Genomic DNA, 14,533 nt, shown 5'->3' on the forward strand with positions numbered 1-14,533 from the left:
AGTCAGCTGCAAATACCTATTCTCTAAATTTCATCTATCGCGTTTCACTAAAAGAAGATCATTTTTCTTCGAGCAATTCCCATTTGAATTCAAGAAGCATAGTTGTAACATGCGGGTGTTGGTCGAATCTACCGGCAACAAATATACCAGCTCGTCTCTGAATTGCTCCTATGTTTTCTTTTCACACGACTCAAGCAGTACTAATGGACGTCACACAAATGTTCTTCTATATGCGGTCTCTTTTAAAGATGAACTACACTTTCCTAAAATGCTCCCAATGAACGGAAGTCAACCATTCCCTTCTAAGTACTCCTTCCATTTCATGCCGCTTTGCAACGTTATTACAAGATATTATATATATATATATATATATATATATATATATATATATATATATATATATATACTCCTGGAAATTGAAATAAGAACACCGTGAATTCATTGTCCCAGGAAGGGGAAACTTTATTGACACATTCCTGGGGTCAGATACATCACATGATCACACTGACAGAACCACAGGCACATAGACACAGGCAACAGAGCATGCACAATGTCGGCACTAGTACAGTGTATATCCACCTTTCGCAGCAATGCAGGCTGCTATTCTCCCATGGAGACGATCGTAGAGATGCTGAATGTAGTCCTGTGGAACGGCTTGCCATGCCATTTCCACCTGGCGCCTCAGTTGGACCAGCGTTCGTGCTGGACGTGCAGACCGCGTGAGACGACGCTTCATCCAGTCCCAAACATGCTCAATGGGGGACAGATCCGGAGATCTTGCTGGCCAGGGTAGTTGACTTACACCTTCTAGAGCACGTTGGGTGGCACGGGATACATGCGGACGTACATTGTCCTGTTGGAACAGCAAGTTCCCTTGCCGGTCTAGAATGGTAGGACGATGGGTTCGATGACGGTTTGGATGTACCGTGCACTATTGAGTGTCCCCTCGACGATCACCAGTGGTGTACGGCCAGTGTAGGAGATCGCTCCCCACACCATGATGCCGGGTGTTGGCCCTGTGTGCCTCGGTCGTATGCAGTCCTGATTGTGGCGCTCACCTGCACGGCGTCAAACACGCATACGACCATCATTGGCACCAAGGCAGAAGCGACTCTCATCGCTGAAGACGACACGTCTCCATTCGTCCCTCCATTCACGCCTGTCGCGACACCACTGGAGGCGGGCTGCACGATGTTGGGGTGTGAGCGGAAGACGGCCTAACGGTGTGCGGGACCGTAGCCCAGCTTCATGGAGACGGTTGCGAATGGTCCTCGCCGATACCCCAGGAGCAACAGTGTCCCTAATTTGCTGGGAAGTGGCGGTGCGGTCCCCTACGGCACTGCGTAGGATCCTACGGTCTTGGCGTGCATCCGTGCGTCGCTGCGGTCCGGTCCCAGGTCGACGGGCACGTGCGCCTTCCGCCGACCACTGGCGACAACATCGATGTACTGTGGAGACCTCACGCCCCACGTGTTGAGCAATTCGGCGGTACGTCCACCCGGCCTCCCGCATGCCCACTATATGCCCTCGCTTAAAGTCCGTCAACTGCACATACGGTTCACGTCCACGCTGTCGCGGCATGCTACCAGTGGTAAAGACTGCGATGGAGCTCCGTATGCCATGGCAAATTGGCTGACACTGACGGCGGCGGTGCACAAATGCTGCGCAACTAGCGCCATTCGACCGCCAACACTGCGGTTCCTGGTGTGTCCGCTGTGCCGTGCGTGTGATCATTGCTTGTACAGCCCTCTCGCAGTGTCTGGAGCAAGAATGGTGGGTCTGACACACCGGTGTCAATGTGTTCTTTTTTCCATTTCCAGGAGTATATATATATATATATATATATATATATATATATATATATATATATGAGACTGTATTTCCTATTAATCTGCATCAACTTGTATTTTTCATCACACCAAACAGAAATTCTCAATCATCCTGTATCCTTCTACAGTATCTCAACAGCGATGGCTTTCCATACACAAAAGCAACATCAGCAAACAGTAGCAGACTACAAACTCACCCTATCCGTCAAAACATTTCTGTATATAGAGAGAACAAGAACGATCCTGTTAGACTTCCCTGATCACTTCTGACTATACGCTTGTTTCTGATGGATACCCGCCGTCGGGTACAATATACTGGATTATTTTACTTAAGAAGTCTTCCAGCCACACATGTACATGGGAACATGTAATCAGACGAACGCTTTCCGGAAAAGTTGAAACATGAAGCATTCCTGTTGCCCTACACCCATTATTCTCAGGAGGTCATGTGAGAAAACGGCAAAGTGACTTTCGCACGAGCGCCACTTTCCAGATCCATGGTGATTTGTGGACGAAAGCTTTTCTGTCTCCATGGAAATTCATTACATTAAACAGCGTTCAGTCCAGTCACAGTAATACGACCACCTGTCAAACGACTAAATAACCACATTTTGCAACCCAGACCGCTGTGAGACGTGCAGGAAGAGAGTCAGTGACTTTCTGGAAGGGATGTGGAACCATGCGGACCGCATTGCCTTGAGCAGCTGCCCTAGGTCTCTCGGTTTAGGATGACAAGTTCGAACAGCCCGACGAGGTGGTCCCACAGATTGGGCTTAAATAAGGGGAAGTTTGTTCGCTAGGCGAGTACGGTAGACTCAGTATTGTGCACTCAGAACTACGCAGGTACATTGGGAGCTGTCTGACACGTTGCATCGTTATACTGGTAGACGCAATCGTACCGAGGAAGACGAAACTGCATGTAGGAGTGGATATTGTCCCCAAAGGTATATGCACACTTGTGTTGATCTATTGCGCCTTCCAGAGTGACGAGTTTACCCCAGAAACGCCACAAAAATATTCCGGCCTGGTACCTTCCGACTGCACTACACTGTGGGGTCGTACACGCTAAATGCCATCAGTCCAAGGGAGAGTGAAACGTGATTCATCTGAAAAGATACCCTGTCGTCATTCGGTGGTCGCCCAGTTGCGATACTGGCGTGCAAATTCAACACTTCGTCGCATATGAATAGCAGTTAGTGTGGATGCATTAACCAGACACCTGCAGCGGAGGCCCATACGCGACAAAGTTCGCTGAACAGCCGTTGAGGAGACACTGTTGGTAGCCCGTTGGCTCATTTGAGCACCCAGTTGCTCAATAGTTGCCGTCGTTCACCCCTGTCATCCACGATCCGGGGTGAACCACGGGTTACCTCGCGGCGGTTTTGGATAGCGCCATTTGCCATACACGATATGCTTTATGCGGCATGGGAGTGGTTTACAAACATAGCTGTTCTGGAAATACTTTCACCCATTTCCCGTAAGCCAATGATCATGCCCTTGTTGGCGTCAGATAAATCGCTACCTTTCCGCATTACGACAACGACTGTAATGTTTTGCGCGTTCCAGCGACACACTTTACATTCTCTCCACTAGTAGCGCTGTCACCTGCTGTCTGTGAACGATTGGCGCAAGCTGCCAAGTCGAACATAGGCAGCTATCACATTAATGTGACTGCACCGCGTAATGTGTTCAAAAATTCTGCTGCGAACCGAAGTTCAAGAATACTGCGGGTACATTCTTTTGCTCTTCTTATATGAAGGTTTCATCTGTGCGGATTCTTATTTTTTCAGTCGCTTGGGACTTCGCGCAGTCTACTAAATCTTGAGCCGCGATCGGATAAGCCGAAGTGTTGGAAGTAGATTATCTATTGCCAGCCAATGAACGTGTTGAAGAATCTAATAAATTTGTCCGTTAAACTAATAATCGCGAGGATTTATTAAAAATTAACAACAGTCCAAATGGTAACCTGTTTCGATTTGATCAAACATCGTCTTCAGGCCGTATCTCTTAAACTTTAACTATTAATATCCTTCAGAGAGGAACAGGCGTCAAAACTATACAGTTTATCTACGTAGTAAATATGGACAGACAAACTAATTAAATGCAAGCTAAATGAGAGGCCAATGTCGTAGAAGCTGAACTGGAATTACGTCCGGAACTGGTGCCTTGTTTTTTTTTTTTTTTTTTGTTTTTTTTTTTTTTTTTTTTTTTTCAACTGCTTCAGTTGCTTCTCTGGGACTGGGTTGTCTGTTACTAAAACCTTCATACGGGAGTCTGTGCGACGGTCAAACGACTGAATGTCTGTGCGATCAACTTGCGTGAATAATCTCTTAAACTGGAAATTTAAGGCATCTGCTTTCGCTTTGCTCTCTTCCATTGTCATGCAGGTTGCCCGAAGTGACTGGATAGGAGCCTTCGGCCGGCTTAGAAGTTTTGCATGGGACCAGATTTTTCTCGAGTTCTCCGTAAGGTAACATATGTCCGGTGTAAGCCGTTGTACGCTTCGCGCATCTATCGTTTTATAGACGTACAAATTTTTTACTAAATTTTGCCCTCGACATTTCTATGCCCTTTTCTGCCCCGAGAACGCAATAGTCTCAGCTTCCTCAGTGTTTTCCAAATTTTGTTATGAAACCAGGGTGGGTCTTTTCCGTCCTTAATCCACTTTCTAGGTTCACACTTCTCCAGAGCGCTATTTCAGTTTAAACTCTGCCCGTAATTCCTCTACGCCCATCGTACTAGAACTAAATGATGTCAATTCATTGTCTAAGTGGGATGCTAGCAACTGCGTATCTGCTCTTTCGAGCATCAACACTCTTCTGGCCTTCTTGATTGATTTATTAACTTTAGTAGCTACTTCTGCCATGATGAAATCATGATGACTAATCGCTGTTTGTAGCTACAATGTCAAGATTAATGTATTTCCATTGCGTCCGGTTTATCAACTAGCTGCTCGTGACAGTTTTCCAAAAACGTGTTCCGAACTACTTCACAAGACGGTCTGCCCGTATCACCTGCAGTGAGCTACAGACATCCCAGTCAATATTCGATATATTAAAGGAGATTCCAACTAATACTGCATAATCCGTATATTCCGCGCTATTAAAGCAGACGTTCTTTGAATGATTCTACAATTGTTACGACGGAATGGATTGCAGGGAGAAACGTCCGAGGATTGCGTTCACCTAGTCCGGTTACTCGTGTCCGGATAATTTCACAGGGTTCACTTTAATAGAAACAGTTTCGTTACACACAAGGTAAGGTTGTTTTGTGTACGCTGCAGAAGTTTCGCTGGGGAGCCTTTAAAGCCCTTAAACATCCTCCATCCTATCTCTATCTCTCGGCTTGTGATTTCCATATTTTTGAACCTGAAGAAAGCCGTTCGTGGCGATTCGATTTGCTTAGGACGAAGAGGTACAACCTTGCATACAATAGCGGTTCCGCAGGCAACCGCAAACATTTTTCCATGAAGGCAATGATCGTCTGGTCTCACAGTTGGGTAAATTTATTAAATGTTACTTTTGAAATAATAAACAGTTTCCTTAACTTTTTCTATCTGTATCTGTTTCATTTAAATAATTCTTATACAAGCAACAACATTGTCATATTTTCATCACAAAATAAAAGTGACGCTTTCCACAGGAGTCTAAATATCAGAGGAGTTATATTAAGACAGATCAGTATCTCTGATAGCAGGAATTCACTCCAGCGAGATTGCTGGATGGTTTCTTTGATGCAGATGAGTGCTCGGGAGTGGAGTTACGCGGCATCACCCTGCACCATGGTCAACGAGTTCCATGACATGAGAAAATTTGTACACAGAATGATAAATCTGTTTCTGAGAGGATTATCACCCGAAGAACGTGAATGTAGGTCCAAAGAGAAACTTTTTAAAGTTAAGATTAATTAGCTGGCCAAATTATGTAAGGGATCAGCTAAAAAGAGACCTGTCATATGTTCGTTGAAATTTTATTAGAGCGAAAGAGGACCACTACAGTTCTATCTACAAACAGGACCAGAGGAGACTAATACACCAAGGCCAAAAACACTCAGTACATTGCTTAATATGCCTCTTTCCGATGGTTACAGCCAAGAGGACTCAGATGTGCAAAGGGCATTTGAGAGAGAGCTTAATGGATTACTATGAGAACGTCCTATGAGTTTTTAACAGCTATTATGGAAATATTATTAGGCGATTCTGAGGGAATTAGATTAGGAAATGAGACACTTAAAGCAGAAGATGAGTTTAGCTGTTTGGGTAACAGATTAACTGATAATGGAAAAAGTAGAGAGGATATAAAACGTAGACTGGCAATGGCAAGGAAAGCGTTTCTGAAGAAGAGAAATTTGTTCAACATCGAGTATAGATTCAAGTGTCTGGAAGTCTTTTCTGAAAGTATTTGTTTGGAGTGTAGCAATGCATGGAAATGAAACACGGACGATAAATACCTAGACAAGAGGAGAATAGAAGCTTTCGAAATGTGGTGCTACAGAAGAATGCTGAAGACTAGATGGGTAGGTCACGTACCTAACGAAGAGGTACTGAATACTATTGGAGGGAAGAAGAATTTGTGGCACAACTTGACTAGAAGAAGGCATATGTTGGTAAGACACTTTCTGAGGCATAAAGGGATCACCAATATGGTACTGGAAGGTAAAAATCGTAGAGGGAGCCCTAGAGTTGAATATAGTAAGCAGATTCAGAAGAATGTACGTTGCAGTAGTTACTCAGAGATGAAGAGACACACAGGATAGAGTAGCATGGAGAGCTGCATCAACCCAGTCTCTGGACTGAAGACCACAACAGCAACAGATGTGTGTTTCAGAGAAGGAAACCACTTGGTCCGGATATGATTCCTGTTCAAACTGTACAAATGCTATAAAGTAAGTTAGCAGCTGTAACTAACAAGCGTTAAAACAACTGACTTAACGAGACAGGTTTCCGAATGTTTCGAAACGTAATGAAGTATGCGAAACAAAGGACACCGTACTTCTTGAACCATATGGTCACATCCAATTAATTGATGTATTAGACAAATCATTAGAAAAATGTTTTTGTGTCAAACTCAAGTGCCACTGCATGTTGTATGGGATACACCTGTGGCAAATGAGCTTTCGCAAAGATAAATCGACAGAAAATACAGCTGACCGAGTAGGTCAGATTAAAAGTATGTAGTTCGACTCACGACTAATATTTCAGGGGTCTTTCAAAACGTCTAGTAATTTTCATCGGTCTTCCGGCTACTGCAAAAACAGTGTGCGCGGCTGGCGGACTGCTATAAGCACAATGTTATATACTTGTCGTCCCCACACGCTTCAGTTATGAAAATACTAACGGTTATGAAAATACTAAGGTTTGCTCTCAGGGCTCAATATGAGCGTCAGTTTACATTTTGGGATGTTAATGTGGAACCATTGCTGTTTACACTTAACGAAAAAAATGGCTCTGAGCACTATGGGACTTAACATCTGTGGTCATCAATCCCCTAGAACTTAGAACTACTTAAACCAAACTAACCTAAGGACATCACACACATCCATGCCCGAGGCAGGATTCGAACCTGCGACAGTAGCGGTCACGCGGTTCCAGACTGAAGCGCCTAGAACCGCACGGCCACACCGGCCGGCTTCACTTAACGAATGATGAAGATAACTCATACTGATAACCTGCTGTTAATGAAATGCCAGAGCAAGTTAAAACGATAGTGCTAGCAAACGAAACTTTCTGTTGCTAGAAATTGGTCAAACGACTTAATGTTTTAAAAACCGATTACCAAGCAGTACAGCGATCGGGATACCAAGAATGCACGTAGCAGATCCATCTTAATATTTAAGTAGTTATTACTATTTGGCAGAAACGTCAGGTTTGATAAAATTACATCAAAACTGTTTCTTTGTATCCGTATCGGCCTACAACTCTCATTTCGTATTCTGACTCAAACTAATGAAACCTGCTAAGGATGTGAAGAGAGTGAAGCGAAACATCACTGTAAGAAGAACAGAAGCTTATGGAACATCTGGAGATCTACAAATTCCAGTAACAAAATTAAATATCAAGCTTGAACTACTGGTTACAAAGAAAGAGTACTGAAAAAGAGCGCTTATTACGTGATTGACATGTTGTAATAAATATTGCGTAAGGTGTACAATTTCTTCCACTGAAAGTCTGTGAGATCCGATATGCTGCTTGATCAATACACTCTCGTGTTTGGGTACACTTTTCGATATTTTATAGGACGAGAGTTAAACAAAAATCCTCCGATTAGGAGATGTTTACTTCAGAGTGCTCATACAATTCGTCCAACCAATTATCATCAAAATGAGTTAGCAAGCACTTCACTCGTGCAATTCTCCAGCATATCCATCATTTCCTGATGCAAGTTCTCTGTATGTATTACTTGAAAGATTTATAATGGGATTTTAGAGTGCTTAAAGCGCTGATTGACATCACAGACTTACACAGAAGTACAAGTGAAAGTCGACGTATTACTTAGCCAGTGGTAGCGGGATCCATTTCATGTTCTCTATACAAGTTCTCAGAAGGTTTCCTTAAGTTCTCTGTGTGTTGTGTACGATTTTATTTCACACTGAACCTCTACCATAATTTGTGTTTTCACATTTGTTTTAGTCTCCTCTTTTTTTCTGTTTTGTCATACTTCATTATTTCCTTATCCTTTTTATTTCTGTTTCTTGGACTATAAACATCCTCTACAATTTGACATGAAACAGTTTACCAAATCTTGAGCTGCGCTCGGATAAGCTGAAGCGATGGACGTAGATTATTTACACAAGCTGCGGCTTAGTCGAAGTGACCCAAATAGTGTCAAATGTTTTTATTCCAGTCTTTGATCACAATATAAAGTCCTTCGACGATGACCGGTTTCAGTCTGTACTGACAGAAACCGGTCATCGTCGAGGGATTTGACACTACCTGGGTCACTGTTTTGTATTCGCGACTATGTCGCAGCTTGTGTAAATAATCTACTTCTATCGCTTCGGCTTATCCGAGTGCAGCTTAAGATTTGGTAAACTGTTTCATGTCAAATTGTAGAGGATGTTTATAGTCCAAGAAAAAGAAATAAAAAGGATAAGGAAATAATTAGGTATGACAAAACAGAAAAAAAGGAGTTTATATTGTGATCAAAGACTGGAATAAAAACATTTTACACTATCTGAGTCACTGTTTTGTATTTGCGACCATGTCGCAGCTTGTGAAACTAGTGGCATTTCTGGCTTGCGTCAGAGTCAAAAGGCTCTGTAAACTGAAGCAGAAAATCAGTACTGAGGTAACGAATATTAAATTCAATAAGCAGTGTCTTGCAGCAGGTGTCACACCGAAATATGAGAAAGTGAAAATTAAACAGCGGTCAGCCTTCTCCATATCAATTAAAGCCTAAAGTGAGACGAACAGGATTAGGGTCCAATTACGTGAATCGTATAAGCACAAAGACTTGTTAAGTATAGAAGCTTTCAATTTACATTTGCAGTTAAGTAACGAACTTTTTAGTAATCACTTTCAATTTGTCTGGCAGGAAATTTCTAACACAGTGAGGAGTAATGTTGAAAGAATAGAAAAGAGACATAACAGAAAGTTAGGCATACTGCTAAAGCGTCAGAAGGTTAATGTTGTAAAACGCAAGGGTGGCGGTGGACAAAATCGCTTTTATAATAGGGTAGCTTACTTGAAAAATATCGAATTAAATGAGGATGAAAATACTTTGCAGAATAAAGGTTTACAACATAATGTCACTCCAAATGCTAATAACCAAACCATTACAAGAGTCATAGTTAAAACTAAAACGGCTTGTGAATCAGCTGACGAAACTAGAAGTTGCGGACACTGCCGTTAAAGTTAATAAAGCTCCATCCAGTCAGTGTAACTCTTTTCCTACCGTCAATCACGAGAGTCGTATCTTAAAAAATCTTAAGACAAAGTTAGAAAAAGAGAAGGCAATGGTCATTCACGCAGATAAGGGTGATACGGCGTTCCTTATATATAAACAAGTTTACATTAAGAAAACCGAGGAATTCTCTTCTGAAAATGATAGTAGAAGCTCACAAAGACCCAATGCAGAGGTTTCAGATAGATCTATGGAAAAAGATATATAGCTCCCAATTTCTGCTTAATGAGTATGAAAAGTAATCGCTAAAAATGATGAATCGTAAACTCCCCAAGGACCCGGACTGATGAGGGAGGAAAAAAGGGGGGGAGGAGAAGGAAAAGGGGGGCCGATGGAAGGAGAAGACGATAACGACTTTTTTTTCTCTTTATTGTAATTTCATGCATCGTACGAGGCGGGCCAGCAGCGGCTTACATATGCCGCTCTTTGGCCAAAAGAAAAACAGTAAACATGGAGATAGAAAAATATACATACACGAATGGTAAAAGCAGGAGACATACATAAGAAATGAGATGAAGGTGTTTGCGGAAGGCACTGGTTTTACAAGCTAGTTCAACAGTGCACACAAACGTAGACAAACAGTTTTACATGCGAACGAAGAAGTACACTTGAAGAAAACACTGATGCACATAGCTGAAGAGAACACTGTAGCAGATGGGTGACGATCTTCGGCACACTGAACACACTGATGAGATTGGGGGGGGGGGGCTGCCACTGTGTGCAGGGGATGGGCAGGGGGAAGGAGAGGGGGGAGATAAGAAGCCAATGGGAGAAAGGAAGGGTGAGGGGAGGGGAGTGGAAGCCTGGGGAGAGGGGGGATAGAATGGGAGAACTGGGAGAGAGGAGGGGGGAGGGAGGAAGGAAGGGAGGAGGGATAGAGGGAGCCCTGGGGGAAAAGGTAGAAGGAAGGAAAGGAAGGGGAGGATTAGAGCTGATAGGAGGGGTATATGGAAGGAACGAGGACATCATCTCAAAGGGGGAGTTGGCGGAAGCCACCTTGGGCAAGGATGTGGAGAGTCTGAAGATGGAGAGCAGGTGTGGCAGTGGGTTGGGGTGGGAGAGAATGGGAGAGACAAGCGGGTGGGGAGGATCAAGCTTGCAGAAAGTGTACAGGATCTGTATCCATTCGAGCAATAGGAGGAGGTGAGGGAAAGGAATCAGGTCATAAAGGATCCGCATGGGGGATGGGAGATGGATGCAATAGGCGAGGTGGAGCACATGGCATTCAAGGATTTGAAGGGACTTATAGTAGGTGGGTGGGGCGGATATCCAGGTGGGGTGGGCATAGCAAAGGATGGGGCAGATGAGGGACAGGGGAGGGGTCCGAACCCCATGTTCAGCTGGAGATAACTACTTAGTGTCTAGCTTATTTATACCTAGCCTTGTTGCCGATTGGTGTCGAGAACAGTATACATTTGCCTTACTTCCATATATTCGTCCCTCTAATCTTGTAACTGATTGTATCCTATCTGTTCATGGATTGTATGGCCAGATTATATAATCTTATTTATTGACTGTTAATATGTTGTATAATTCTTTCCTGTGGGAGACGTATCATGATGTACGAAAAGCCCTCTAGTGGTTAAATTTTTATGATCGCCACATGCCTACGTAACATACTAGCGGCCAAGCTAACAGAAGGCGCTGATCATATAGATTGAATAATCAGCGAAAGGATAACGTTCTACGAGTCGGGGTGTGGAATGTCAGAAGCTTGAACGTGGTAGGGAAACTAGAAAATCTGAAAAGGGAAATGCAAAGGCTGAATCTAGATATAGTAGGGGTCAGTGAAGTGAAGTGGAAGGAAGACAAAGATTTCTGGTCAGATGAGTATCGGGTAATATCAACAGCAGCAGAAAACACTATAACAGGTGTAGGATTCGTTATGAATAGGAAGATAGGGCAGAGGGTGTGTTACTGTGAACAGTTCAGTGACCGTGTTGTTCTAATCAGAATCGACAGCAGACCAACACCGACAACGATAGTTCAGGTATACATGCCGACGTCGCAAGCTGAAGATGAACATATAGAGAAAGTGTATGAGGATATTGAAAGGGTAATGCAGTATGTAAAGGGGGACGAAAGTCTAATAGTCATGGGAGACTGGAATGCAGTTGTAGGGGAAGGAGTAGAAGAAAAGGTTACAGGAGAATATGGGCTTGGGACGAGGAATGAAAGAGGAGAAAGACTAATTGAGTTCTGTAACAAGTTTCAGCTAGTAATAGCGAATACCCTGTTCAAGAATCACAAGAGGAGGAGGTATACTTGGAAAAGGCCGGAAGATACGAGAAGATTTCAATTAGATTACATCATGGTCAGACAGAGATTCCGGAATCACATACTGGATTGTAAGGCGTACCCAGGAGCAGATATAGACTCAGATCACAATATAGTAGTGATGAAGAGTAGGCTGAAGTTCAAGACATTAGTCAGGAAGAATCAATACGCAAAGAAGTGGGATACGGAAGTACTAAGGAATGACGAGATACGTTTGAAGTTCTCTAACGCTATAGATACAGCAATAAGGAATAGCGCAGTGGGCAGTACAGTTGAAGACGAATGGACATCTCTAAAAAGGGCCATCACAGAAGTTGGGAAGGAAAACATAGGTACAAAGAAGGTAGCTGCGAAGAAACCACGAGTAACAGAAGAAATACTTCAGTTGATTGATGAAAGGAGGAAGTACAAACATGTTCCGGGAAAATCAGGAATACAGAAATACAAGTCGCTGAGGAATGAAATAAATAGGAAGTGCAGGGAAGCTAAGACGACATGGCTGCAGGAAAAATGTGAAGACATCGAAAAAGATATGATTGTCGGAAGAACAGACTCAGCATACAGGAAAGTCAAAACAACCTTTGGTGACATTAAAAGCAACGGTGGTAACATTAAGAGCGCAACGGAAATTCCACTGTTAAATGCAGAGGAGAGAGCAGATAGGTGGAAAGAATACATTGAAAGCCTCTAATGAGGGTGAAGATTTGTCTGATGTGATAGAAGAAGAAACAGGAGTCGATTTAGAAGAGATAGGGGATCCAGTATTAGAATCGCAATTTAAAAGAGCTTTGGAGGACTTACGGTCAAATAAGGCAGAAGGGATCGATAACATTCCATCAGAATTTCTAAAATCATTGGGGGAAGTGGCAACAAAACGACTATTCACGTTGGTGTGTAGAATATATGAGGTTAGCGATATACCATCTGACTTTCGGAAAAGCATCATCCACACAATTCCGAAGACGGCAAGAGCTGACAAGTGCGAGAATTATCGCGCAATCAGCTTAACAGCTCATGCATCGAAGCTGCTTACAAGAATAATATACAGAAGACTGGAAAAGAAAATTGAGAATGCGCTAGGTGACGATCAGTTTGGCTTTAGGAAAAGTAAAGGGACGAGAGAGGCAATTCTGACGTTACGGCTAATAATGGAAGCAAGGCTAAAGAAATATCAAGACACTTTCAAAGGATTTGTCGACCTGGAAAAAGCGTTCGACAATATAAAATGGTGCAAGCTGTTCGAGATTCTGAAAAAAGTAGGGGTAAGCTATAGGGAGAGACGGGTCATATACAATATGTACAACAATCAAGAGGGAATAATAAGAGTGGACGATCAAGAACGAAGTGCTCGTATTAAGAAGGGTGTAAGACAAGGCTGTAGCCTTTCGCCCCTACTCTTCAATCTGTACATCGAGGAAGCAGTGATGGAAATAAAAGAAACGTTCAGGAGTGGAATTAAAATACAAGGTGAAAGGATATCAATGATACGATTCGCTGATGACATTGCTATCCTGAGTGAAAGTGAAGAAGAATTAAATGATCTGCTGAACAGAATGAACAGTCTAATGAGTACACAGTATGGTTTGAGAGTAAATCGGAGAAAGACGAAGGTAATGAGAAGTAGCAGAAATGAGAACAGCGAGAAACTTAATATCAGGATTGATGGTCACGAAGTCAATGAAATTAAGGAATTCTGCTACCTAGGCAGTAAAATAACCAATGACGGACGGAGCAAGGAGGACATCAAAAGCAGACTCGCTATGGCAAAAAAGGCATTTCTGGCCAAGAGAAGTCTACTAATATCAAATACCGGCCTTAATTTGAGGAAGAAATTTCTGAGGATGTACGTCTGGAGTACGGCATTGTATGGTAGTGAAACATGGACTGTGGTAAAACCGGAACAGAAGAGAATCGAAGCATTTTTGAGATGTGGTGCTATAGACGAATGTTGAAAATTTGGTCGACTGATAAGGTAAGGAATGAGGAGGTTCTACGCAGAATCGGAGAGGAAAGGAATATGTGGAAAACACTGATAAGGAGAAGGGACAGGATGATAGGACATCTGCTAAGACATGAGGGAATGACTTCCATGGTACTAGAGGGAGCTGTAGAGGGCAAAAACTGTAGAGGAAGACAGAGATTGGAATACGTCAAGCAAATAATTGAGGACGTAGGTTGCAAGTGCTTCTCTGAGATGAAGAGGTTAGCACAGGAAAGGAATTCGTGGCGGGCCGCATCAAACCAGTCAGTAGACTGATGACCAAAAAAAAAAAGGCATTTCATATTTCATAGGTAATTTATAGCTTGCCGTAGACAGTGTATTACGAATATTTTATTTTTGACCCCAAATTCACCAAAAAAGTGTCATTTCCCTTAAATAATTTTATATTTTTCTGTATTCGTCTTATTTTCTCACAATTGGTTTCGATAGTAATCACTAAAATTCGTAAGTCTGCTATATGAATTTTACCTACTATATTTTCATCATGTTTTGGTTCTTACGTAAGTGAAGAATACTCGTCCATC

This window comes from Schistocerca piceifrons, chromosome 1 (genome assembly GCF_021461385.2).
Source record: "Schistocerca piceifrons isolate TAMUIC-IGC-003096 chromosome 1, iqSchPice1.1, whole genome shotgun sequence".
Classification (NCBI taxonomy): domain Eukaryota; kingdom Metazoa; phylum Arthropoda; class Insecta; order Orthoptera; family Acrididae; genus Schistocerca; species Schistocerca piceifrons.